Source organism: Talpa occidentalis, unplaced genomic scaffold, assembly GCF_014898055.3.
Source record: "Talpa occidentalis isolate TD23 unplaced genomic scaffold, MPIMG_talOcc4v2.1 talOcc4.3, whole genome shotgun sequence".
Lineage (NCBI taxonomy): Eukaryota > Metazoa > Chordata > Mammalia > Eulipotyphla > Talpidae > Talpa > Talpa occidentalis.
The window spans coordinates 20,253,487-20,279,527 of record NW_023603184.1 but is presented as its reverse complement, the minus strand read 5'-3'; the positions used below and the strand labels follow the sequence as shown (position 1 = coordinate 20,279,527).

Here is a 26,041-nt window from a genome sequence, read left to right as displayed (position 1 = left end):
AAGACAGTGAGTATAGAGAGAGAAGGACCAGGAATGAAACAGGTCATTCCAGCTTTGAAAAATGTGGGATGCAATAGAAAGTGACAAGTACCCAGTGAGAGAGAAAAAGGAAAAAGAAAAAAACATGCCCCACTAAACAATCTAACAGAACAGTGACAACCCACAAGATTACAATCCTATGGCATGTTGGAAATTGTCTAGGGAAAACACACTGATTTTCTTTATACTCATACTCAATACTTCTGATACCAGAGGTAAGAGTTTTTGTTTTTTTTTTTCCCCCCTCACTAATCTATTTTCTAATACCACCCTGGTAACTTACAATTCAACTCAATTCTGACATCATCTGTCGAGTTCGTGTCAGATCCCATAATTTAAAGGTTCAGTTCCACAAGACTCTCCACACTTCAGACATCAATTATAAGCCCCAGGTTGTCACTGGTACTTCTGACTGACTGGCTTTAAATTAGGATTCTCATGATCCCCTTTGCAGGTTCAAAAATTTTCTAGAAAAACTTACAGAATTCAAGAAAACAGGTATGTTTGGCAGTTTATTATATAACAAAGTATGCATATAGACAATTAGATCTAAAGATACGTAGGAGAAATCTAGAAGAAGCCCAAGTGCAGGAGTTTGTGTTCCCATGGTGTGGGAATGGAGTGTGTTCATTAACCTGAAAGCTCCCCAAACTCAATACTTTTAACTTTATAATGGAAATTTCATTACATAGGCATGGCCAGTTATTAACTCAATTTCTAGCCACTCTCCCCTGGAAAGCTGGAGGGGGACAGAAATTACTAAGTATCTAATAATGACTTGGTCTTCTGGTGACAAGACCCCATTCAAGAATCATCCAGGAGTCATTTCATTAGAGCAAAAGATACTCCTATTGCCTGAGAAAATTCAAGGGATTTAGGAGTTCTGTGTCAGTCAAGTCAAAGACAAATTATTAGAACAAAAGATAGTCATTGGATCTCTATTTACAAGGAATTTAGTTCTGTGTGAGGAATAGGAATAAAAATGCCAAGGAGATGTAATGATCAAACATGAAATTTCTACTGATGGAATGAGGAGGATAAAAATCAAGAATCACCTGATTTATTTAACAATGTGAAGTCATTACATAAAAATTCTTGTATATTGTTAGGGATGCTATTATATATATTATTTTAATATATGCATATCTTTATTTAAATTCTATACATCTCTATATATACATGTATAGAATTGCACAATTGCAATTGCAAATTATATTCACCAAATTCAGAATTGTTTTCATCACTGGAGAGGAACAAAAACATAAAACTATGATATAAGAGGCAAGCTCGATTCCCTTTACATTATTTTGTAAAGATTGTGTTATTAGTAGATTCACTTTCATGGACTCAGTCAAACTGTTGTTGTAAAACAACCCATGAAAACAATGAAATATCTTTATACCATTGGTAAGACTAACTTACTCAGTTTTGTCATAAGAGAGGGCCTATTGCAATCAGTACATTCCTGCCCAGTCTACCCAACATTGAAATCTGCAGATGATATTCATGGAAGAAAATAAACCAAATGCAATATGTAACCATCTTGCTTCCTAAATATAAAATAGCATTTTATTGTCTGTCTGAGGTAAACATGAGAGCCTCACTAGTAAACAATTAAGGAAGAATTACCCACACTAGTAAATATTTTGCAAGCTTCAAACAATGTACATATAATAAACAAGGTGTTCACTTATCCCATCTAATAAATTGCTCTGATGCTCTTCATATATCCTGTTTACTAGCTGTTAGTGTTTGAGCAGAACATTTTTGAAGCAGTGTTATTTATATGTTTTAATGAAGCTAACCAACATTTTTTTCCTGTTTATTTGAAAATACATAGTTTATTTCTATATCTTTGACCTAAACTATAGGGGGAAGACCTTTGGTAAACCTTAAGAATTTACCACAAAGTTGAAAAAAGAGCAAAATCTGTTTTTAATCACCGTAGTTATTCAACCATGTTCCTGGGATAAAATGGGTTTATTGGCTAAGGGATCCCCAGTAAAATAGTGAGGAAACTGTGATAGGTGGCTCAGGTCTCAATTGAGTAGGTCACAGCACAAAAAATCCTCAGCAGTAATTATGGGTGAATTACCTAATTTTCTATTTATTTCACAGCAAATTTATTTTGCTTCATTACTGCTCTAGCTACAGGATCCTTCTTATTATTTTTTAAATTTTATATATATTTTTTTCATTTTTGCAAAATGTATGCATTTTCATGTTGGTTATAGTCCCCATACAATTCCCACACCCCCCTTTTTTTGATCCTACACCCTCTTCCTCCCACCCACATAGTGAGTCTCTGGTTTATAGTTGCTTGTTGATTTTGAGTTTTACTTTATTATAATTAGTCATTTTCCTGGTTCCCCATTTAGGTTTTCTAAATTCCTGCTATAAGTGAAACCATCTGGTATTTTTCTTTTTCTTTCTGGCTTATTTTGCTGAGCATGATCCCTTCCAGCTCCATCCATGTTGCTGCAAATTGTGAGTTTATCTTTTTTTTTTTAAACTTTTTTTTTATAGAGGCATGTTTTATTTATTTATTTGTTTGTTTGTTTGTTTTGTTTATACATGCACTGGGTACAGTCAGAAACGCGGGAGGGTGAGAGAATTCACCAGAGCTAGAGCGGGGAGCAGAGCAGGCAGAAGGACCGAAGTACACTGCTGAGGGGAGCAGCGGGCGGCAGGAGAGGTCTGCGCGCCATGTGGGACCCTCCTCCAGTGGCCGGGGAGCAGACGGGGATCGAACCCACGCCGCAGAGGCTGCGGGCAGCTTTGCAACCCAGCGCTCAACCGCTGCACCACCGGGGAGGCCCAACGAGTTTATCTTTTATTGATTGCTGAGCAATATTCCATTGTGTATAGTACCACATCTTCTTGATCCAGTGATCTATTTTTGGGCATTTGGGCTGTTTCCATAGCTTACCTATTGTAAATAGTGCTGCTGTAAACATAGGGGTGCAGGTGCCCTTTTGAATTAATGTTTCTGTGTCCTTTGGGTAAATACCTAGGAGTGGAATTGCTGGATCATATAGAAGCTCCATCTTTTGCAGGTTGAGGAATGTCCACACAGCTTTCCATAGTGGTTGGGCCAGTTTGCACTCCCACCAGCAGTGCAGAAGAGTTCCTTTTTCTCCATAAAAAACCATATGATAATATCAGTAGATGCTGAGAAAGCTTTCAACAAAGTATAGCACCCATTTATGATAAGGGCCCTTGAAATTCTCAGGATACAAGGAACATACCTCAACATCATTAAGGCCATATATGACAAGCCAACAGCCAGTATCATTCTTTTTTTTTTTTTTTTTTTTTTTTTTTTATAGAGGCATGCTTTATTTATTTGTTTGCTGGTTTGTTTGTTTTTTTTTTTTTGTTTTGTTTTTGTTTATACATGCACTGGGTACAGTCAGAAGCGCAGGAGGGTGAGAGAATTCACCAGAGCCAGAGCGGGGAGCAGAGCAGGCAGAAGGACCGAAGTACACTGCTGAGGGAGCAGCGGGCGGCAGGAGAGGTCTGCGCGCCATGTGGGACCCTCCTCCGGTGGCCGGGAGCAGCCGGGGATCGAACCGGCGCCGCAGAGGCCGCAGGCAGCTTCGCAACCCAGCGCTCAACCACTGCGCCACCGGGAGGCCCCAGTATCATTCTCAATGGTGAAAGTTAAAAGCATTTCCATTAAGATCTGGAACAAGACAAGGATGTCCACTCTCACCACTGCTTTTCAATATAATACTGGAAGTCCTAGCAGAGCAATAAGACAAGAGAAAGACATACAAGGAATCCAAATAGGAAAAAAAGAAGTTAAACTATCACTATTTGCAGATGGTATGATAATATACATAGAGAACCCCAAAAACTCCACAGTAAAACTAATCAAAGTAATCAGTCAGTTTAGCAAAGTAGCAGGATACAAAATCAACACACAAAAATCAGTAGTCTTCCTATGCACAAACAATGAATCTGAAGAAGAAATCAAAAATACAGGTTACTTCTTGAATCATAATACTTTATATTTCCTGATAGAGGTTTGCACTGGCTTTGAAAACTCTAGGCTTCTGACAATAAAAGTATATTAAAGTTAACCTCCATGTCAACATAAATTTTGGCTGTAGATAGCTAGTTCATTTGTGTTTTCGAAATAAGAGCCTCCTCCATGGATCTTTCATGTATCAGTTATTCTACAAATTGTATTCTAAGGTGTTTGACCCACCAACAAATCTCTAGAATTAAAAGCAATGAGAAGTTTTCATCTTATTTATTTATTTATTTATTTATTTATTTATTTATTTAAGTAAGGTGTTTGACCCACCAACAAATTTCTAGAATTAAAAGCAATGAGAAGTTTTCATCTTATTTATTTATTTATTTATTTATTTAGTGGGACCCTCACCGGTGGCTGGGGATCGAACTGGCGCTGCAGAGGCTGTGGGCAGCCTCTCAACCCAGCACTCAACCGCTGCACCACCAGGGGAGGCCCAGAAGTTTTCATCTTTTGCAAGCAGAAGCCTAAGTTCAAAAGCTTCATATTCTAAGTTTTATTTCAACATTCAAAATTACGTTAAATTGGTTTTTTCTAATAAGAATTTCTAAATATTATCAGATTGAGTTTTTTTTATGTATATAAGGGGGCAATATAGTAAATAAAATAGATTGTAGATAGATAATATGAGGTTAAGCGGGACTTAACAAGTACATAAATTTGTGCGTCAGAAAGAATGTAATGAGTATTTGATCTAAACAGCATTTTTCACCAACCTTTATATTTGGAGGTATTCCTATCTCATCACAGAGGTACTCCTTATAGCCTAATATTTGGTAAGAAAGATCTGCCTTTTGCTATAAAAGATAATGTAGCCATATATTTAATTTTCCTTTTCATTGATAGCGATGTCAGGGACATGTGAGCTAAGTAATTATGTATTCCTATCTGCTATTTTCATTTATAGTGTAGTAACACAATATTTTTTTAAAATTAATTGAATGACTCCTTTTTTCCAAAAGATATTCATGTCAAGAAGAGTAACATATAGTAGAAAGTGGCTCATGATAGTTCCAGATTCTTGTAATTGAAACATTCAGAAATGTAAAGGTTCAGGTTTAACTGTATTAAGAATGCTGCATTTCTCATGTGATGGGGATCTCTTAACCTTTTCTTTTTTTAAGATTTATTTATTTATGCATACAAGAGCTGGGGTACAGTCCAGAATTGTGGGGTTGAAAGGATTCACCAGAGACAGTGGGAAACAGAACAGGCAGATTGGCTGAAGTACACTGAAGAGGGGAGCAACGGGCAAGTCAGAAAAGGTCTGCTGTGCCATGTGATTTGCTCCCTGGCCAGTCGGGGGATCGAACTCATGCTGCAGAGGCTGCAGACAGCTTCATAGGTTGCATGTTAACCCCTTGCACCAGCAGGGAGGCCCCAATCTCTAACCTTTTCTAATGAATTTTGGCAAAGCCATATAATGCAAATAGGTAGTCTGGCTTGTGCAGTGAACTGGAAACTACTTTGAGTGGCTAGAACTATGCCATGTGTTGCTTATTGCTTTACTGAGTCAATACTACCCACACAAAACAGGCTTATTGTGAAGGAGAAGTGTGTCCTCTAGTAAAAATCCTGGTGTGGTGACCAGAGGAAGAACTAGAGGCTAGTTAGCAAATGGAAACAACAGACCTATACCACATTTGATAATCTGTATGCTAGATAGATTCTTCTGATCTTCCTTATAGCTTATCAAATGGTGCATGAGCAGTTTCAGATTTTTGAAGCACAAACCCTGTGACAAAGATCAGCATAGATACTGGCCTTAAAGGTACAGTATGTATTTCATTTCAGCCCCAAATCTTAGCATATCCATGATAAAACTATTTCACTTTTTAAGTACTACTGTCTCATCACAGTAGAATAAATGCTGGGCTAAAGCTATTTCAAGAAATTTCCACAACAAAAGGAATTGTTTGCAAAGAAACATGATGAACTTTAGCAAGCTTAATGTTGTTTTTGATACTTGATTTACTGATACAATATGATAGAACATTTCACATTTATCTTGTTTCAGATATATTTTTTATGGATGCATACAAGAACTGGGGTGTAGGTCAGAGGTACAGGGGTTGAGAGGATTCACCAGAGACAGAGTAGAACAGGCCAGGCGGATCTACTGAAATACACTGCTAAGGGGATCAATAGGCAAGACAGGTGAGGTTTGCTGCACCATGTGGGTTAACTCCCTGGCTGGGGATCGAACTCAGTCCATGGTGCTAATATTTAACCCCTAGGTCACCAGGGAGGCCCAAAATTCCACATTTAAATGTTATTCTATTTTAGTTCTACATGTAGGCACAATTCTCAGCTTTTTAGAAGTTGTGCCTGGAAATTTACTTATGGAAGTATATATTCATTATAAATTATTGCCATTTTTATTACAGTTCAAGCTTTATTTTGCTATTGTTTTTAATTATTTCTTTGTTTCTGTAACATGTGGATTTGTCAGAAGAGTAAAGAAAGCGTCACAGTATGTTTGATGTCTAAATGGAATGATAGCATTAAGAACTGCTGTTGAGACTAAAATGAGAATTATACAAGTCTTTAAAAAAATATGTAGAAACTAAATTCCCAAGATTTATAAATTGTTAAGATATATTTTTTGTAAATTAAAAATGGCAGTACTCATGCAAAGACAGGTCATGGCAATCAATGATTCAATAGTCAGATTCTCTCCTGACATATGTGTGACCTATGTTTCAGAAATGACTGTAGTCTTAGAAGAACTACAACAAAACTCTTGACAAGAGATTTTTTTCAACTCTCTTCAGATCCCAGGTTTAAGTGGCCCAGCTGTGGCTATTTTTAACCATACACAGTCAGAGAATGAAATGCTGTGACTCAAGTCTGAGAATAACATTTGGTTAAGTGGAAAATCAGTATAATGTTTTCCATTATATTACTGGACTTACTAGAATTGCTGGATGCTAGAATTACTGGATGCTAGAGTGGATTTTGACATACATCAAAACCATGGCCCATTTCTGGATGGTCATCTGCACATTCATGCCCAGGCCTAACAATTCATGCACCCCAGCTTTGCTGTCCAAGTCTGCTATAAACATTTATATGGAAAATCTGTGAGTTATGCTACCTAATCATCTTGGCATGCAAAATAATAAACAGATGGGAATGCCAGTGAATTGCTCTATTCTTTAATTCCGAATAGAGGTTTTTGGCTATCAATAACCTGCATTTTGTTGTTCTTGTTCTAATTAAAGTCAATGTACTATAGTCAGATGAAAGTTACTATACCAACTAATATGCTAGGTTCCTTCCAAGTCTATTCCATCTATAAATTAAAAAAAAAAAATCCCTCTAGGAAATTCAAAATTTGGATGATTATGTGCAAATGTAAAGCAAGATGTTCTAAGAGGCAAAAAGGACTCCAAAATCATATTGGCACAGAATTGTGAGAGCAAAATCACAAATGTATCAAAACAGGTAGTCCTCAATTTAAAAAAAAGACTTTAAACAAATTAAGCATATGAACTTAATGGAGACAAAATGCATATATTTATTCTACAGATATCCACAATTTCTTTTATTTTTTAATCTAAATGATATTTTCCGGAATCACTTTAATGGAATGTTATGACTCTTAACACATAATTCAAACAGTTCATTTGTAGATCTAATTTCAGAGTGAGGATTTTGTGAGGGCTAAACTGAAAATTGAAGTGGGAAGGAACAATAAAGAAATAAAGAAGATAGAGGCCACCCTTACATAAATTGAATGTAATGTGGTAAGGGAGGCTCTTTATGCCCTCACATAAATAAATGAAATATTTCTTTGATAGCCAATAGTCTGAATTTTTAAATTTAAAATAAAGTGTACATTAGTTTATCTGTGATTATGGCTATAATTTATAGGTATGTAGTAGTCTTCAAATGAAAATCATATAGAAATATATATTTTTTTTTTATAGAGGCATGTTTTCTTTGTGTTTTTTGTTTATACATGCACTGGGTACAGTCAGAAGCACGGGAGGGTGAGAGAATTCACCAGAGCCAGAGCGGGGAGCAGAGCAGGCAGAAGGACCGAAGCGCACTGCTGAGGGGAGCAGCGGGCGGCAGGAGAGGTCTGCGTGCCATGTGGGACCCTCCTCCGGTGGCCGGGGAGCAGCCGGGGATCGAACCGGCGCCGCAGAGGCCGCGGGCAGCTTCGCAACCCAGCGCTCAACCGCTGCGCCACCGGGGAGGCCCTAGAAATATATTTTATGTTAGATATAAATGGATAATATATTAAGTCACATTGCATGTTATATAAATTTAATACATTAAAATATTTAATTGATTAATGGATTAATAGTACCAGAAAGCCCTAAAACAAAAAATCAGGGTTCTAAATAGAAATGTAAAAACACACTGTTGGACATTTAAAGTAGTAGAAGAAGTTACATGTCTCAGTGATACCACAATTACAGTGTAGAACAGGAGTTGGTGAGCTAAATCTAGCTTGCTTCCTGTTTTTGTAAAGAAGTTTAATTGAAACATAGCCATGACATTTTTATGTTATTTCTCACTGCCTTTGTGCTATGACAACAGGGTTGAGTAGTTGTGACAAAGACAGTATACCCCTGAAGTCTAAAAATATTTACTTTTTGACTCTTTATCAGAAGTTTCCCAATCCCTCATCTAGAATATTAATTTTCATTCGTAATGGAGGTCTGAACTGTAAGAGTTGCATCTGTTTAGTATGTTCCATTATCCTATTTATTAAAAACAGTATGATACATTTTATTAATGATTCTCCACCCAAAATGCTGTGCTCATAGATAAGCACTTCAGTTCTTCCATGTAAATGCTAATCTCTTGAAATGTGCCTGGACTCAGCAGACAATTTATTTATTATGTTCCCTCCTGGCCAGCCAAGTAATATGGATATTTGTGACTCAATTATGTGTTTAGAAAATAAGGGACCTCCCACAGAGACCATAACCTATTCAACTCACTTTGATTTTCTCATTCAACACATTTATTAAGCACCTCCTTTGTGCTATTCACTAAGAACATGTGTGAATATATATGTGTGGAGGCGATATGGTCCTAAAGCTGCAAGCACTCTCAGCCTAGTAAGAACTTCCAGAATAAAGAGTCATCACCACAATCCTGATTGGTTCAAGTTCATACTTCATTGGAGGAACACAGTGCAGTGTTTTATGAAACCACTGCAGTTCAGTAGTGCCAAAAACAAAAGGGAAATAAAACTGACAAATTATTACATAACATTTATAGATGAGGTTTTCTCCTTTATGTTCCCTGAAAGCAAAATGCAGACCAAAATAATAAGTGCTTTTGGTGTTTTCAAGGTACAGATTTAAGATGTTCACTTCCAGCCAAAAAATAATGTTCCTTGAAGGCACTGAATTTCCAACTCCTCCATTACTATGAGAATCATCTTCACTAACATACATACCTTACTTCTTGATATGTATTTATATTTATTTATAATATATATGATATAGTAGGTTAAATATATAATCAATATATAGATGCTTTATATGTATTCATTTAAATATAAAACAAACAGGGAATAGTAGGACACTTCACTTTATAATCCAGTATTTTTCTAAGAAAAAATTAGATACTATCGAAAATCTTGCTGAGGGCTTTGTAATTAAGATTTAAGTATTTCCCAAGTATTGGCATTATGAATAGATAATCATCATGCTGGGTGATATATTTCTATAAAAATGCAATAAATTAATTATAAATTTTAGTCTTTTTAAATAAACATTAATCAACACTTTTAATTAAAGCATTCATTCTTTTACATTAATATTTTAACTTCCTCTTATATAAATTGTCAAATTTAAAACCATGGTGGTTTTTGTTATAATTTAACAAGAAAGTACAAAATGCAATGCTTGTTGTGAAGTGAGCTAGTAACCATGTATGCAGAATAGGTGAGTTGTGTTTCAATTATTTTAGCCTTAGTCAGATAAAAAAAAGTGTTAGTGGCAATTTTTTTTCTTTTATACCTCAGACACTTGTTATCTTTCATAATTGTTCTATTGAGAGCAGCTGAATCAATTTTAGAGTTTTTCCTAGTCCTAATGCCATTGCACACATTTTCATAAGATTAAGGAAGAAAACATTGTAAATCTCTAGACATGAGCAACTAGCTATTTTAAAGTCTCATATCCAGGAAGGGGTCCAGAAAGGAAGACAAAATCCAGACAATTGAATGATCTCACTAAAAATGTCTGCAGTATGTGGATCTTAACAACGGGAGGGAGCAGGTACCCCAAGATAAGGCTCTAGATTCAAAAGCAAAAAGAACAATTCCCACCGGGGCCTTGTCTCATCTTTAGTCTCTACCTAAGTGCTATATTTATTGCTGAACCACTGGACAGAGATTCAGTCTGACACCAGAGTGTAACATATATTTTAACCATGCAGTTGACATAGGAAAGGAGACCACTGTGGATCCAGACCACACATCTGCTACTTGCAGCATTCTTGGAAACTTGAATATGTAATACAACTAGAGGCAATTGTTTGGTGACCTACTGCCCTGGTTCCTTTCTGCCTATTACCCTATAACAGCAAGAATATCACAGTCATCTTAACAGAACAGAGGCAGTGGGGATGTGACATAACAGACATTTAAAAATGTCTGACATAACAGACATTTAAAAATCCTTGGTAAAAGAACAGTCTACATGCTTCCTTTGCAATTACTTTTTAAAAACTTGAATTGCAGTGCAGCTTCTAAAACATTTGAGGCATTTTAAGACCAACACTTTTTGAAAAATCACATACCATGTTATGAAATATCGTTAGTCCTATGGCTTTTTTTAGAGTTGTAGTTAAACATTGTGAACTTCCCAGGGAATTATTACATCCATAAATAGCCTATTATCCCTATTTAAAATGTAGAAAACTCCATTGTGAACCTGCATGCTAAGCAGCAAATGTTATCACAAAATTTTATTATGAAATAAAATAAAGGTCAGTAAAGAAAATGCACACTGATTTTATTCATTAAATACATTTTAAAATATGCCTTATTTTTAACAGTGATAACTTCTGCAATTTTAAAAAACAGGAACAAACTGTACTTCCTTTTTAGATATAATACTTAATCACTATCTTCTACATATTAAATTTTGATTTTCAAATAATATACACAAAACCATGGCTGTCCTACAAATATAAAATAAACATGTATCAAAGATTTTACTTACCACATTATTAAAGAGGAAACTAGGCAGAATTATAATCAACTATGGGACATTTAAAAAACATCGCCATTTATATAATCAAAATGCTGAACTCAATTTCGAAACTGATGTGAAAATTTCTTCACAGTTTGAAGAAAGTCTACTTGAAACTGTATTAGGAAGAATTTTTGTGTCTATGAGAAGACTTTTTTTTTTTTTTGAACAGTGTTGTGCACTTTAAACCAGTACAGTTCTCTACAACTTAGAAAATTGTGAATTAGCCCATGGATAATGAAAGGTATGAAGTCCACATAGAATAAATATTGATAACACAAAAAAAAATGTATACAATTTCACAGTCAAGCACTTTTTTTTTTTTTCTGTAGGGTCTCAGCAGATATATGGAAACCAAATTCATGGATTTATTTAGTTTATTTCATTTCATTGATCTGCTGATTACAGAATGTGTGTGATTTTATTGAATACAATACAAAGAGGATATTCATTTCTAAAAGCAGTTGTGTGGAAAGATTCAGCAACAAAAATAGTTAAGAAAAAAATGCAAAAAGAAATAGAGGATAGAAAGAGGGAGAAAATGAGGAGGTGGGACCTTCCTGGAGGCACAGGGGGTTAAGAAACAACACCATGAAGCAATCTGCAGCCACTGCAGCACAAATTTGATCCCTGGCCAGGAAGCTGACCCATATAGTGCAGAAGACCTCCCCTGTGCTCCCACTGCTCGCTTCAGCAGTATATTTCAGTCAGTCTGCCAGGTCTGTTCCCGACTATGTCTCTGGTTAGTCCTCTCAGCCCAGCATCTCTGGCCTGTACCCCAGCTCTTGTATGCATAAAGAAAAGAAAAGAAAAGAAAATGAGTAGGAAACAAAAAAGGAAAGTGAGGATGGAGGAAGAGAGGAGGGAAAGAGAAAAAGACAACCTGATGACAGGATTTTATAAAATATATTGTTTATCAAAGGAAATTGACCCACCTCATAAAAACTAATCTAAAAAAATTCACTCTGGCAATCTTTTACCAGTAGTCAGCACATGAAATTCTTTACCTATAGTGTGATAAGAAGAGACTATGCATAAAGGATTCGATATTTCACTGTCCAACATTTCTTAGAAAAGTTTCCAGAAATTTTGGTCACTGAATTTAAAGGGTCCCAAATATCCATTTAATCCATCCTCATACAGATACAGAAATTTCCCTAACAGTCTCTTAGGAGATCTTTCTGCCTCACATGATAACATTAAGAGAGGGGGCTTTGTTGCACTTCCCTAAATGTTACTCCCTTGTGAAATACAGAATCTTCATCTAATATTAGAAGAAAACTGATTTTATAGATTCCTTCAAGAAATCCATTAATAAATCAAGCTTTTGTCTAATGGATAGGAAAAAGCATGTGTTCTCCTTTCAAGGATCTACACTCAGTCTGTTTACTTTTTGTCTCTTTCTATCCCATTCTGTTTTCTATGCTCCCTTCACATGTTGAGAACTTACGTTCCTGGTGCAGTGGTTTCCATTCCCAGGAGTGGTTTTGTCTTAAGTAAAGGATGGAATTTAGTCAGATTTAAAGACAATTATAACTATTGTCCTATCTCCAGAACTAGAGTTACCTGAGGCTGCCAATATTTTTCAGGTTTCCTGGGGATATGTTATACGATGTGTTGAAGCTATGTTTATAAAGCAGATAAAACTGTGCATTTAGTACTTCCTAAGAGTTATCAGGAAATATGCATACTGCAATTAAAAAGTACATACTATGTTTCTAGACTGCATTGCAGGCCAAATTTTCTTGAGAAAAGTGGTTCTAAGGTTATATTACCGTATCAGTAAAGGTGTTTCCACGGTTCAACTACACAAACATTCATAATTGCATTTACACTTAACATTTTCTGCTGAAGATTTGTACTGCAGTTCTTATCTAGGAAACACAGGTTATATGTAGTCCACGTTTTTTCTAGCTCCTTTGTTTACTGGCAACTTAGTGTTGTAGCTCAGCCACATTCTTGGCTATAAGCAGGGATAAGGTTAACATATTCCACTCAGAGTTGTTTGACAGGGACAAACTTGATTATATTTATAAGTGCATATTGTATTTTTCTAAACATGCAAGAAAACCTCTTAAGTGAAGGGTGAGAGTTTAAGTTGAAGACAGTGCAGAGACTGTCTCCTGTAATAATGGTTTGCTTTCTATTTTTCTGAAAGGAATATAATATTCCTCATGAAATTTTCTGACCCTTTTTTCAGAGTTTAAAATAATGTCTTTCTGTCAATAAATGAATATGTGACACCTTTTTCTCAGTGTTATATTTTTCAATCTCTGGAATATAGAGTACATACCAGGACATTTTTTCCCCTTTTATTTAGCTTAAGGAAGCAATTCACTCACCTATCTGATGCAGGGTTCTTTGTTTAGTTTAATTAAATACCATAAAGTTAAAAATTCTCTTGAACACAGTTAATGGAGTCCAAAACTGACACGTTCCCATGGCTCTTATTTCTTAGGCTTTCAATAAGAAGGACTTTGTAACATTTAGAAATAAGATTTTCATTATGATTCTCTTTTTCTGATAAAGGGTTTACCTGAATATCCCTATTTAAAAAAAGTATTGAATTTAGATAGCAAGAAGTAAATTCAATTTATTAATATGATTTCATTTGATTGGTCTCTGGGGAGAAATATCTGAAAAATTAAATTCTAATTTCCATTTGCCTTTAGCATATTGGCACAGAACAAATTTTTTAACCTCTTTGAGTCCATTGCTTCGACTAAATGAAAATCACGATTGTTACATAGGAGTATTGTGAAAGTTAAAAAAATGAATGTCCAAATTCTTAATACAACATCTTGCACATAGTAGGCACTCATAAAATATGACTTGAATTGCTTACTCTATTTTAATAAAATTAATTTTATAGTATTGCTGATTACTGAAGACAAATATTAAAAAATAAAATACAATTCCCTTTCTCATGATACTCAACAGGTAAACCAGAGATAGATGTGATCTATACACTTCTATTTTAGACATAAGAGACATGTCACTTAAAATGTATTTCAGTCTTCCATGATCTCGAGATTAATGCTTAAAGTTTCTATTACTGAAATTGCTGTCATACCGTTGCATTAGTTATGAATTTATTCTTCATAACCCTTAACAAGTCACATTTTATGGCATAGTTGAATTTTCCCCCTATCTATTATGTATTCCCAAACCACTAGTAGCACCTTCATTTCCATTTTGAATTCAGTAAATAAGAAGGTTATTTATTATTTCCTTTCCTCTGCTAACAGAAAATAATTATGATTCATAAATTTCAAATGTGAAAAAGAAATATAAAAGGAATATTTGTTGTAATGTTGTAGTTGCACAGCTGGTTCAAGCAGAGACTAATTCACCCAGCAGATGTCTATTGAGTACCAGGTTATATAGCTGTAACAAAGCTATGACATTTGTGCTTGGGAAACTTCTGGTCATACATGAAGTACATATTCTACAACACTACTACTTAATTTTGATCTTTCTGTACTCCAGACTTCCATTAAACCCTTAGCATGTGTGAAAGAACATTCTTAATAGATGCAAAATTGTCATCTTCTATAGAAATAGAGGAAATTAATTTCAATCAGACAAGATATTTTCATATTTATGAATAATAATTATAGTACTACTGTTTTTCCACACATTAATTTCTGTATTTACAAATTTTTTTTTTTTTTATAATTTTTTTTTTTTTTATAGAGGCATGTTTATTTTTTTTATATTTATTTATTTGTTTGTTTGTTTTGTCTATACATGCACTGGGTACAGTCAGAAGCACGGGAGGGTGAGAGAATTCACTAGAGCCAGAGCGGGGAGCAGAGCAGGTAGAAGGACCGAAGTACACTGCTGAGGGGAGCAGCGGGCCGCAGGAGAGGTCTGCGCGCCATGTGGGACCCTCCTCCGGTGGCCGGGGAGCAGCCGGGGATCGAACCGGCGCCGCAGAGGCTGCGGGCAGGTTCGCAACCCAGCGCTCAACCGCTGCGCCACTGGGGAGGCCCTATTTACAAATTTTTAAATAGCTCAAAGAAAATGAAAAGCACAAGTTCCATGGAAACATACTGTCAGAAAAGTGTACTTCAAGCAGTGCATATTTTTTCACTGAAGACATTTTTATCCATTAAAATGTCATTTAGGGGCCTCCCCGGTGGCGCAGTGGTTGAGCGCTGGGTTGCGAAGCTGCCCACGGCCTCTGCAGCGCCGGTTCGATCCCCGGTTGCTCCCCGGCCACCGGAGGAGGGTCCCACATGGCGCGCAGACCTCTCCTGCCGCCCGCTGCTCCCCTCAGCAGTGTGCTTCGGTCCTTCTGCCTGCTCTGCTCCCCGCTCTGGCTCTGGTGAATTCTCTCACCCTCCTGCGCTTCTGACTGTACCCAGTGCTTGTATAAATAAATAAATAAATCTTAAAAAAAAAATTAAAAAAAAAAATGTCATTTAGAATTTTTCCTATAGCACATGCAGACTCTTGCTTTTACCCTTTCTTTATTCACAGCCTTCTGGATTAGGAGACTTTACAAGGGAATTTTGTTAATAGAAATAATGCACTGATTCATACATTTGATCATGATGGTTAAGAGCTCTGGAACTATAGTTTGAAACCTGAGAATCAGTTCTGGATCTGCCACTAGCTGTGTGACTTATAAACATTTAAGTGTTTTTGTACTATTTCTGCATCTATTAAATGGAGTTATGTTTTGTTTTGATGATTGAATGTTAATATAATGCATGCAGGTGTTTACTTCAATGCCTGGTAATGCTTGTTCCTATTACTATCTTATTGTCACTGGTATGATTGTTATTAGATTATTATACTTGAATAGGAAAAATATATATATTCCTCACTATCTGGACTCCTACATTGCTTTGATACTGAGTTACTTACTGTGTTCTGAATTGTCATTATCTTAGTGTCTCTGGTGTTCACCTACTCTAATGTCCTGTTATTGAGCCAACATACCCAATATTTCTCATGGTATCTTATTGATAGATTCAATCAATGGTTATTAAATGTCTTAGTCCCTGCTCAGGTAACCCATCAACATGCAAATAAAATGGGTAAGACATGGCCTTTGTTTTTAAAGAACCAGCAACCATTTGATGGGCCCAGATAAATGATAATACTATCTTTGATTGTTTTCTATGCCAGCTACTGTGGCAAAAATTTAAACTCATGATGCCATTCAATCCTTGCAACAGCTTTTTACATTTGATTCTAATATCACCAACTCTATATACAAGGAGGAAATAGATAGCTTAGGTAGAAAGTAAGAAAATAGCATGGCCTGTGAGGAAGTTGTGATGATTATTGAGTTAGGCAGATGTAAGATGAACATTGAAGGCAGAGGAAATAGCGATAACAAAAGAACAGTTGCAAATAGAACAGCAGGAGCTCGGATTTATTAAATAATAAAAATGGGTCTATAGTGACAGCTGAGCTGGGATATAGAACTAAAATATCTTCCCAGGTCATATTGTAGAAACTTATATTCTAGGATAAAGATTTTAAACTTTATTATTTACTCTTTATGTTCGTTAAGCATTGCTAAATTAAGTCAAATACTAATATAAACAGATATTTTAATGCATAGATACATTAATAAAATAATTCTGATATACTGAATTCACTTGGGGTGGGTATGGGGCAGTCTTTAAATGTGTTAAATAAAAATCTATGTCATTTGCAAATTATGAAGTCACTGACAAAAGATAATTTATCCTAAATAATGACCATTTGACACTGAGATTAGCAATAAAGTAGCATGTCAAAGGACATCCTCTCATATCTACCACCACTCAGTCCTGATGCTTTCATGATAGGAAAACCTAAAAAATATATAAATAAATAAAATAAACAAATCTTATTTATCTAAATCTGTGATTCATAAATCATGATTCATATGACATAATGAGATGTTTTCATCATGAATGAATGATTGTTTAGGTCCTGAGTACCTAGTTTTTTTGCAAATACTTTCTTCTGGCAATTTCTCTATGAAACCAGAATTCAGAATCATTTATTTAAGGAGTGTGTTGTAGGCAAGTAAAAGATAATAGCTGCACTCTGATCATAAATCTTTGGAAGACATTTGCAATAAATTCTTGATTTCAAAATTCAAGCAAATCATATGTCTCCCTTGTCTAGAGAAGATTTATGTAATTATTCCTTGTAACTCATGGTGCTTAGCTTAATACCTAATCTAAAATTATCTTTATTAAAAGCTAGGTTAGAAAGTGAGTGGCTAGATCAAATTCACAGCTGGACATTTACTGCTGTGGACAGATGGATAATTATACCAATCAGAAATTTTTAGATGGATTATTGGATAGATGGATGAATGGCTGGATGGATGAATGGATGGATGGATGGAGGATAATGAGTTGAAAGGTAATTGAGTAAAAAAAATCAAAATATTATTGGAAGAATGAGTGAGCAAGTGGATTTATGAATGGGTTATTTGGTGAGTGAATTAGCAAATAAAGGATGAAAAAGAAGATATACCTATGGACTATTTACCATCTCTCAGTAGCATCCAATTTACCAGGTTTCCCAGATTAAACCAAAATTCAAATTTGGTTTATCCCATGCTTGGTAAAATGTTTCACTTTGGTGATATTATTAACTAATAATTTGCTTGTAGACTACTCAGAATTAGATGTTATTAAACTGTCAGTAAAAACTAAATCACAGTAGTGGCTAAAGTAGTTTAAAATAGTTTGACGACTACCATCAAGAATGTTTGAGTCAATATTTTGACACCATAAATAATATTTTAGGGGCTGTAGTTTGATCTATAAAGACAAGGGAGAGATGAAACAGATCCACACAAACAAAGTGGTCCTTTAAAATTCACTAGAAAAGCAATTAAGGGGTTACAAAAGAATATATTTAGAGTTTCGTCTCTAAATCTCAGTAATTAGCCAAAAGATAAAAGGAACGTTTTATTAAACATCAGTTTTATTCCCCCAAGAGCCCACAGATTTTAATCAGCCTAAGAAGCCATTATAAGCCAGGAATAATTTAACTGTGATTTACATTTCTGTAGTAGGTTCTCCATGAAGAATGATTCCCATGTGTTTTCCATCAGGAAGGTCTTTAGAAATATAAAGAGATTATACTTAGGCCAAAAAAAAATTATGTTTATTTTGGTTAACTTTGAAAAACTGAGCAATAAATTTAAAAGAAGAAAATAAATGTTACCTACTATCTTGCAATATTTTAGTAGTTTGATATTTAGTAGATTTACAGTTAAAGAAAAATTGCAATGACTGTTCAGAGAGTTCCCATATACTCCATACCCAGTTTCCCCTATAATTAACGTATTATACCACTATGGGTCATTGGTTACAAGTAATGAACCTGTGACAATAGATTATTATTATCATCTAAAGTCCATATTTCATTAATATGTCTTTAGAATTTAACATATATCCTTTTTATATTCCAGGATCCTATCTGGAATACCTTGTTACCTTTGTTATTTATTTTTCTTTACTTATTTACAATTTAGATCCACTTATTTTTTTTAAGATTTATTTTTTTAATTTTTATTTATGTATGTATGTATGTATGTATGTATTTATTTATTTATACAAGCACTGGGTACAGTCAGAAGTGCGGGAGGGTGAGAGAATTCACCAGAGCCGGAGCGGGGAGCAGAGAAGGCAGAAGGACCCAAGTATACTGCTGAGGGGAGCAGCGGGCGGCAGGAGAGGTCTTCGCGCCATGCGGGACCCTCCTCCGGTGGCCGGGGAGCAGCCAGGGACCGAACCGGCGCTGCAGAGGCTGCGGGCAGCTTCGCAACCCAGCGCTCAACCGCTGTGCCACCAGGGAGGCCCCAGATCCACTTATTTTTTGTGGGAATGGTTTAGTAACACATCTATGTATAAATTTAGGATTACAATTAAATAAGTGTTTTCATGAGACCTTTAGGACTTAGTTGTATGTCCTATAGCTGGGAGTAGCACTGAATTTGGCATAGGAATTAATGATCTTGTTTGCAGCTCTAAGAAACTTGCTGTGCTCCAATGGTAAAACATAAGCATCTGTGCAGAAGCTTCTAATCACAGCCCTAGTACTGTTGCTATTTGGGGATAATCATGCTAAAATGGAAATTTGATATCTATTTGAACATATTGAATGGCATGAATTTTAAAAATATGAGTCCAATATTTTAGATCAAGTAAGGTAAGTTCAACCATTCTATCCAATCTCCTTGGCCTCATCAGTGCGGAATCCAATGTCTCAGGTCTGTCAGTGGCCCTTAGCACTTTAATGTTACCGTGAGGATCAAAGTCATACAGCTGGAAGGGACTATGCTAGCCTAAATAAGTCAGGGAAAAGATAAATATCACTTATATATGGGATGGTTTCACTTATATATGGGATATAGAGAAACCAAATAAAAGGTCAAGAAAAAGACAAAACTAGGCATACAGAAAGGAAGGAGGAGGCAGGTGGATCTAAATAGGGGAGGAAAGAACACTAGGGATTATGATGATGGTTCATGGCTGATAAGGTGATGGGAAAACTATCAGGATTAGAGCAGTGGGGAGAAACCAATTACTATACAAAATGAACAATGTAAGAATTTTTTTTTAAATGCAGCTTATTAGTCAGTTCTAACATAGTTCTCTTCATTGTCACCTTCAGCCCCATGATGAAAACAAGTCCCTCTAAATTATTAATTCTGTTAAATAAGATAAGGAAGCTTGTTTTGTTGTTGTGGCCACTTCAGAATTCATGAAACAGTCCACCCCCCTCATCAACATGTTTAATTAAAAGTTCAGATCCCATAACTCAATCAACAAGCGTCATTCCTATTAGCAACAGCCCAAGCATAGAGTTTATTGCCTGTACCCACAGCACTATAGAGCAGCCCAGACTTCAGAGGCTATATGCCAAAGTTAACAGACCTCTCTGGATGAAACTTCTCAAAGTTTCTCAGTCTTTTATTTGGAGTGACCTACATCACTGTATATGACATTAGGCTTTTCCACCCCATCCATCATAGTAACTGCTAGGTCACTGTAAGGAGGCAGTTGGATGTGAATTTGAAACTTATTTTTATCCACACCAGTTTTCACCTCTTTTTCACATCTGCAGATGCCAACTGATCATGGAGGTCCAACAGAAACTTGGTAAACTGCTTCACATTGATAATGTATTCCAGGTCCTCCAAGTCAGCATTGCTTATCTTTATACACCTTGCAAGCTGCAAAGGCTAAGTGTTCTCTTATCTTCAGTCAAATCCCAGAGTGTAGGCATTACCTGGCCAATATAAGAATTTTAAATGCCAGAGAACTCATTAATTTTCTTGAGAAATGGCTGAATATCACCTTCAACCTACTTGGTCTTTCTACAGTAAGCATATGAGCTTAAGTTTTTCAGCAAGGTAATAACAACCTCATTCCAAAACTCAGATGGATTTGTTATCCTTCTCATACCTTTGTTTTCTGCTGAAAGTACCAAGGTCACCTGGCACTCTGAGAGTTACAAGTGCTTCAACTCCTTAGTCATTTCACACCATGTCCTTTGCTTCCAGTGGTGCCACACTTTGTCCCTACTACTTTACTTTTAATGTTTGTGTTGCCTTTGGCTTCTTTCGGTTGTGAATAGTTCTCAGACATTCCTTGTTTTTGATGACCTTTGTTGCTGTAAAGAGTACTAGTCAAATATTTTATAGGACTTTCCTCTGTCCGAATGTTTGATGTCTTTCTCATGATAAAGCTGAGGTTATGCATTCTTGAGAGAAAGATCACAGAGATAAAGTACAATTTTATTACCTTCTATCAAGGGTGTATACTATCTACATGATTTATGACTATTGATGTTGACCTTAATATACTGTAGCTGAAATAGTTATTGTCAGATTTCTCCACGCAAAATTACTTTTTATCCCTTTTTTTCTTAGTGTATTTTTTGGAAAGAAATAACTATGCACGACCTATACCTAAGGAAATGAAACTTACACTCTTTTCCATGAGAGATTTTCCTCTTCTCTCCTTTTGTTTATTTGTTCATTCACTTAATTACAACCCTTTGAGGGTGAGCTCTGCTTTTTCCCCTCCAGTACTGGGAATGCAGAATGTTATATTTATAGCTACCACTGAATCAAACTTGTATGAGTTAAATGCCACAAAGTTTTCTGTTCTTATGAAAAATCATTATGAATGTAATCAAATTGGCACCAAGAAAGTAAATGATAGATGTGTGAATTACTATCATGATAATCACCTGGATTCTTGGGTAATAATATGAAAACTCATGAAGAAATGTCTTTGATTGAATGTTATTTCTCTACTCCCCCACTCCCCCCACATACCAAATTAAACTCTTACCGTATTTTACTATTCACATGAGATCATATCTTACCAACTAAAATGACGAGTTTTCTTAAAAGTAAAGCAGAATCCTCAGAGTACATTCAAGGATTACAGCAGCCAATGGCTATAAAATACAGCAGAAAAGAAAAAAAAAAGAAAAGAAATTTCATACAAGAAATGCAGTTAATAAAGCCAGGAGATAATGTTAATAGGGACAGAATTTTACCCCTCACCTCAACCCTAGGCTGTTTTATTTATTCTCAAGTAACTCTCTGGCTTGCTTTAGGCTTAAGCTTTACAATTTAAAGCCATGACTGTAGAATCTTCTTAATTGGACAAAGACTATTTGTCAATTTTCAAATTTGTTGGGAATGCTGAAGTCATATTAGGTCTTCAAGCCCTAACCAAGAACCTGAAGATAATCAAATGCAAATTACATTCTGGTTCGCATCTGGATGTTTAGAACTAGTTTTTGTATTTCTTTTTCCTTTGCCAAAAAATCTACCATAGAAAATCTTCCAAGAATCCTCAATAGATGCACCTGGAATCATAATAGATCAGTGATTTTCAAACGGTACTGTGCATTTTAATCACTATAGAGTTGTAAATATTCTCATGTCAAGTCTCATCTCCAGAGATGGTGATTTAAATGGACTGGAGTACATTCTGAAAATGAAATTTCAAAAGCTCTTAGGTATTCTAATTTACATCCAAGGTTGTGAACAAAGGAAATTCTTAAACTGGAAATAAAGGAGAATCTAAGAATAAGTCTGTATGCTCATCATTTTCCTGCTGCTACATTAAATAATTTGTTTTCTAGCCCAAGTATGACTGATTGGTACCTAATAGCTCTCTTGCTGATCAGTTGTTTGCTTTTTTTAAAAGATTTATTTATTTATGCATACAAGAACTGGGGTACAGGCCAGAGATGCGGGATGTGAGAAGATTCACCGGAGACAGAGTGGGGAACAGAACAGGCAAACTGACCGAAGTACACTGCTGAGAGGAGCAGTGGGAGAGAGGGGAGAGGTCTGCCTCACCATGTGGGTAGTTCCCTGTCCGTCCAGGAATCGAACTTGTGCTTCAATGACTGTCAGTTGCTTCATAGTGAGGTTTTTAACCCCTTGCACCACCAGGGAGGCCTCGATTGTTTGCTTTTAGCTAGTTGTTCTCTTTCTAGGATCTACCAATCATGTAATTATATTCTTTATTTTTATTTCTTTAAAAATGTACAGTTAAATACTTATCTTCGCAAGATAACAACAGGGAATTATTAAGAATGAGAATGACTGTACAAATACAAAAAACTTCTGCTAGATTTAAATAAATTTTAGGATTTAACTTGTTTATTTGGGTAAGTCTTTCTACCTTGCATAGATCAAATAGATAAGGTATTTTAGAAACAATAAACATATTTTCAGTTGTAGACTTATTTTTCACATTAATATATGCATTTAAACGTGTATACTTTTTATATTTCATGCATAGTTATATTATTGGGGTAGTAAATAGTAGTACTCATATTAATAACACATAAATTCACTGAAACTAACTTTTATGACTTTTAACACTGATACATTGCTTGGTATCCAAGAAGAGTTTGAAATCACATGCTAATAAAATTTCAATCTTTCTTCTAGTTTGATAAATATCAAATATAAAGATTACTATTAGAGCTTGATTCCCTGGGATATAACTTTGAACTTTTCAAAGACATTCATATCATTTTGAAAAGCAAATTTATCCTTCACTAAATTAAAAACAGAAATGTAAATATAGGGATAATGTGTATGTAAATATAGGGATAATGTGTATATATATATATATATACACACACACACATATGGAGAAACAAATTCTTGGTGGAAATTTTAATGTATACAATATAATAAGCAATTTTATATTTAAAAATAAGTACTGCATCCCTATCATATAATAGCATCAGTTAGTACTAATATCTAGTACCAATTCCTTTTCATATATTGTCAGGGCATCTCTCCCAGTAGTAATGGCTTTGTTATAGGTCAGGGAGAGGGGCACCCCAGAATCCCCAAACCTACCTGCTCCACCATCTGCATCAAGACAAAACATACTCTACTACTTAAGACCTTCAAAGAAAATGCAGTTTAATACAATTAATGTATAATAAAGATGGGGGGAAGGATGGGGAATAATAAAATTTCCAAATCCAGCACCTGAAGTTACCCATCTTTTGTGGGGAAATGCCCAGCCAACAGGATTGGCCCAAAGCAGGGACACCAAGGTGTGAAAACCTGCCACAAGTCTAAGGCACCTTCTGGTAGGGACCGATAGAAAAGGGGCAGAAGGGACCCTACATGTCGAGAAGGCAAAGAGCAAAATCAAAATCAAAAATCAAAATCAAAGCTGCCATGGTTAACCTCCCCACAGGTTTCTCACCCACATCTGTTTCAACTAATCCAAGACAAGAAGCAAGCGGTTTCTTCACATGTCTTTCTGCTCTATGTGCCTCCTTCAGGTCTCCTTCTGGCTCTCCATCCTGCTTCCTTCTGCAGTTTTCTCTCCTCCTGCTGTTTCTTCCCCCTGCTCAGCTCCACCCTCCCTAGGGTGGGGCAAGGAACCTGGAACTGCCCCTTTCCCTGGGGACCACCCTTATAGCTTCATCAGTGTCCCTAAAGTAGCACACACCGAACAACTGCAAAGGTGTTTCAAGTTAATATTTTTTTTAGAAATTACCTAGGCATAAGATAGAAAAAGATCCACACCCCCACCACTCCCAATATGATCTCAATGATTATAAATCAAGCCTTAGTTCTATCAAAACTAAGGGCAAATTTTTTTACTTTGCTTTGGAAATTATTGACCCACTTTCCTATATGCTTTTCTCTCCCATAGAAATCATTAAGCATATAAGTGTCAGCAATTAAATTTTACTTCTTTATGGCATATGGTGAGGATGTTTCATGTGAGTTTCTTTTCTCTTCAGGGCTTATCTATCAACCTATTATTTAGCCATGTTCCCAAAGATACTAGGAAGTTAACAAAAGAACTTTGGCAAGGGAAACAATGACATAATTAAAGCTTAGGAAAGATACTTCAAATAGTTAGAGGGAATAATTGGAGGTAAGAAGCTGGAAGCAGTGAAAGTAAAAAGACAACAGACTAGTCTTAATGAGCAATAAGGGGACAATGGTAGCTAAAAAGAGAAAAGGAGGTAGATTCAAGAAATATAAATGTAATAAATTTCCAGGTCCAATGTTATTAAAATACAGGATCTCCTTGCATGAAAGGCAAGGAAAAGTAATACAAAGCTCATTCCTTTTTCCTATGATCTGTCTGTCAACTTAGCCTCGTGACCTTTATTACCATTTTAGTTTTGTTTTGCTGTTGCTTTGGTTTTTTTTTTAATGAGATTTCAAATAAATTTTAATTGTAGAAAAAATTCTATATGCACATGCAGGTATTAGAAATAATCCAGAGAGATTCTATGTATTTGTACCCAATATCGTTCAGCGATAACATCTTGCAAAATTATGGTACACTATAACAACATTTATATTCAACTGTCATAATCAAAGTGTGGAACTTTCGCATCACCACAGGCACCCTCATGTAACCCATTTATAGACATTTGTACTTTCTTTCCAAAATCACCCTCCCCCAAAATGAACACCTGCCACCTGCTGGCACCGTTTTTCTATAATTTCATCATTTTGTGAATGTTATGTCACTAGGATCATAAAGAATGTACTTAACAGTTTATCTAGAACATGCATCAAACACAGAAAGAAAATAACTATGTTCTAAGAAATATTAGCAACCAAAGGTATCATCTGAAAAGATGATAAAAAAGGAAAGGGAAAGATAGGCAACACATAGATATACAAATAAGGTTAAATCTAATTAATTGCTCTTACATGTAAATGAGCATAAGAATTATCCTTTGAAAGTTTTTAAAAAGAAAGTTTTTAAATGTAGATTACCTGGATTACCTGGGCAATTTCTCAGCCGGAATCTGATATATTTGTTTTTTAAAAAGGACAATTCATAAATAGTGGCATTATTGGTAGATGACAAACTATGGATTTGAGACTATGGTTTTCAGACTATGACGCATTTTGATGGCTAGTGGGACTCATCCCAGATCCTTCACTTGTTATGAACTGACTGCATGCCAGTAAAGATCTGTTGTGATGTTGTGAAACTGATGTGAAATACATCTCTTTTATATAGCCTTATCTGGAAAATCATCTTCTATAATGTTAAAAAAAAAAATCAGAAAGCGTGAAGGTAGAAACTCCTGGTTAGAGTAACAGCTATAATCTTTGTGTGTGTGTGTGTGTGTGTGTGTGTGTGTGTGTGTTGAGCAAAAAGCAACATATTTGTATTGGCCAGTGCTTTTTTTTAAGATTTATTTATTTATGCATACAAGAACTGGG

The 26,041-nt window shown here is 35.5% G+C and overlaps 1 pseudogene; it reads right to left on the bottom strand.

Moving 5' to 3' along the window:
* Nucleotides 1–20,031: 20,031 nt before the first annotated feature.
* On the bottom strand, nucleotides 20,032–20,742 carry LOC119254920 (26S proteasome regulatory subunit 7-like; annotated as a pseudogene).
* Nucleotides 20,743–26,041: the final 5,299 nt, after the last annotated feature.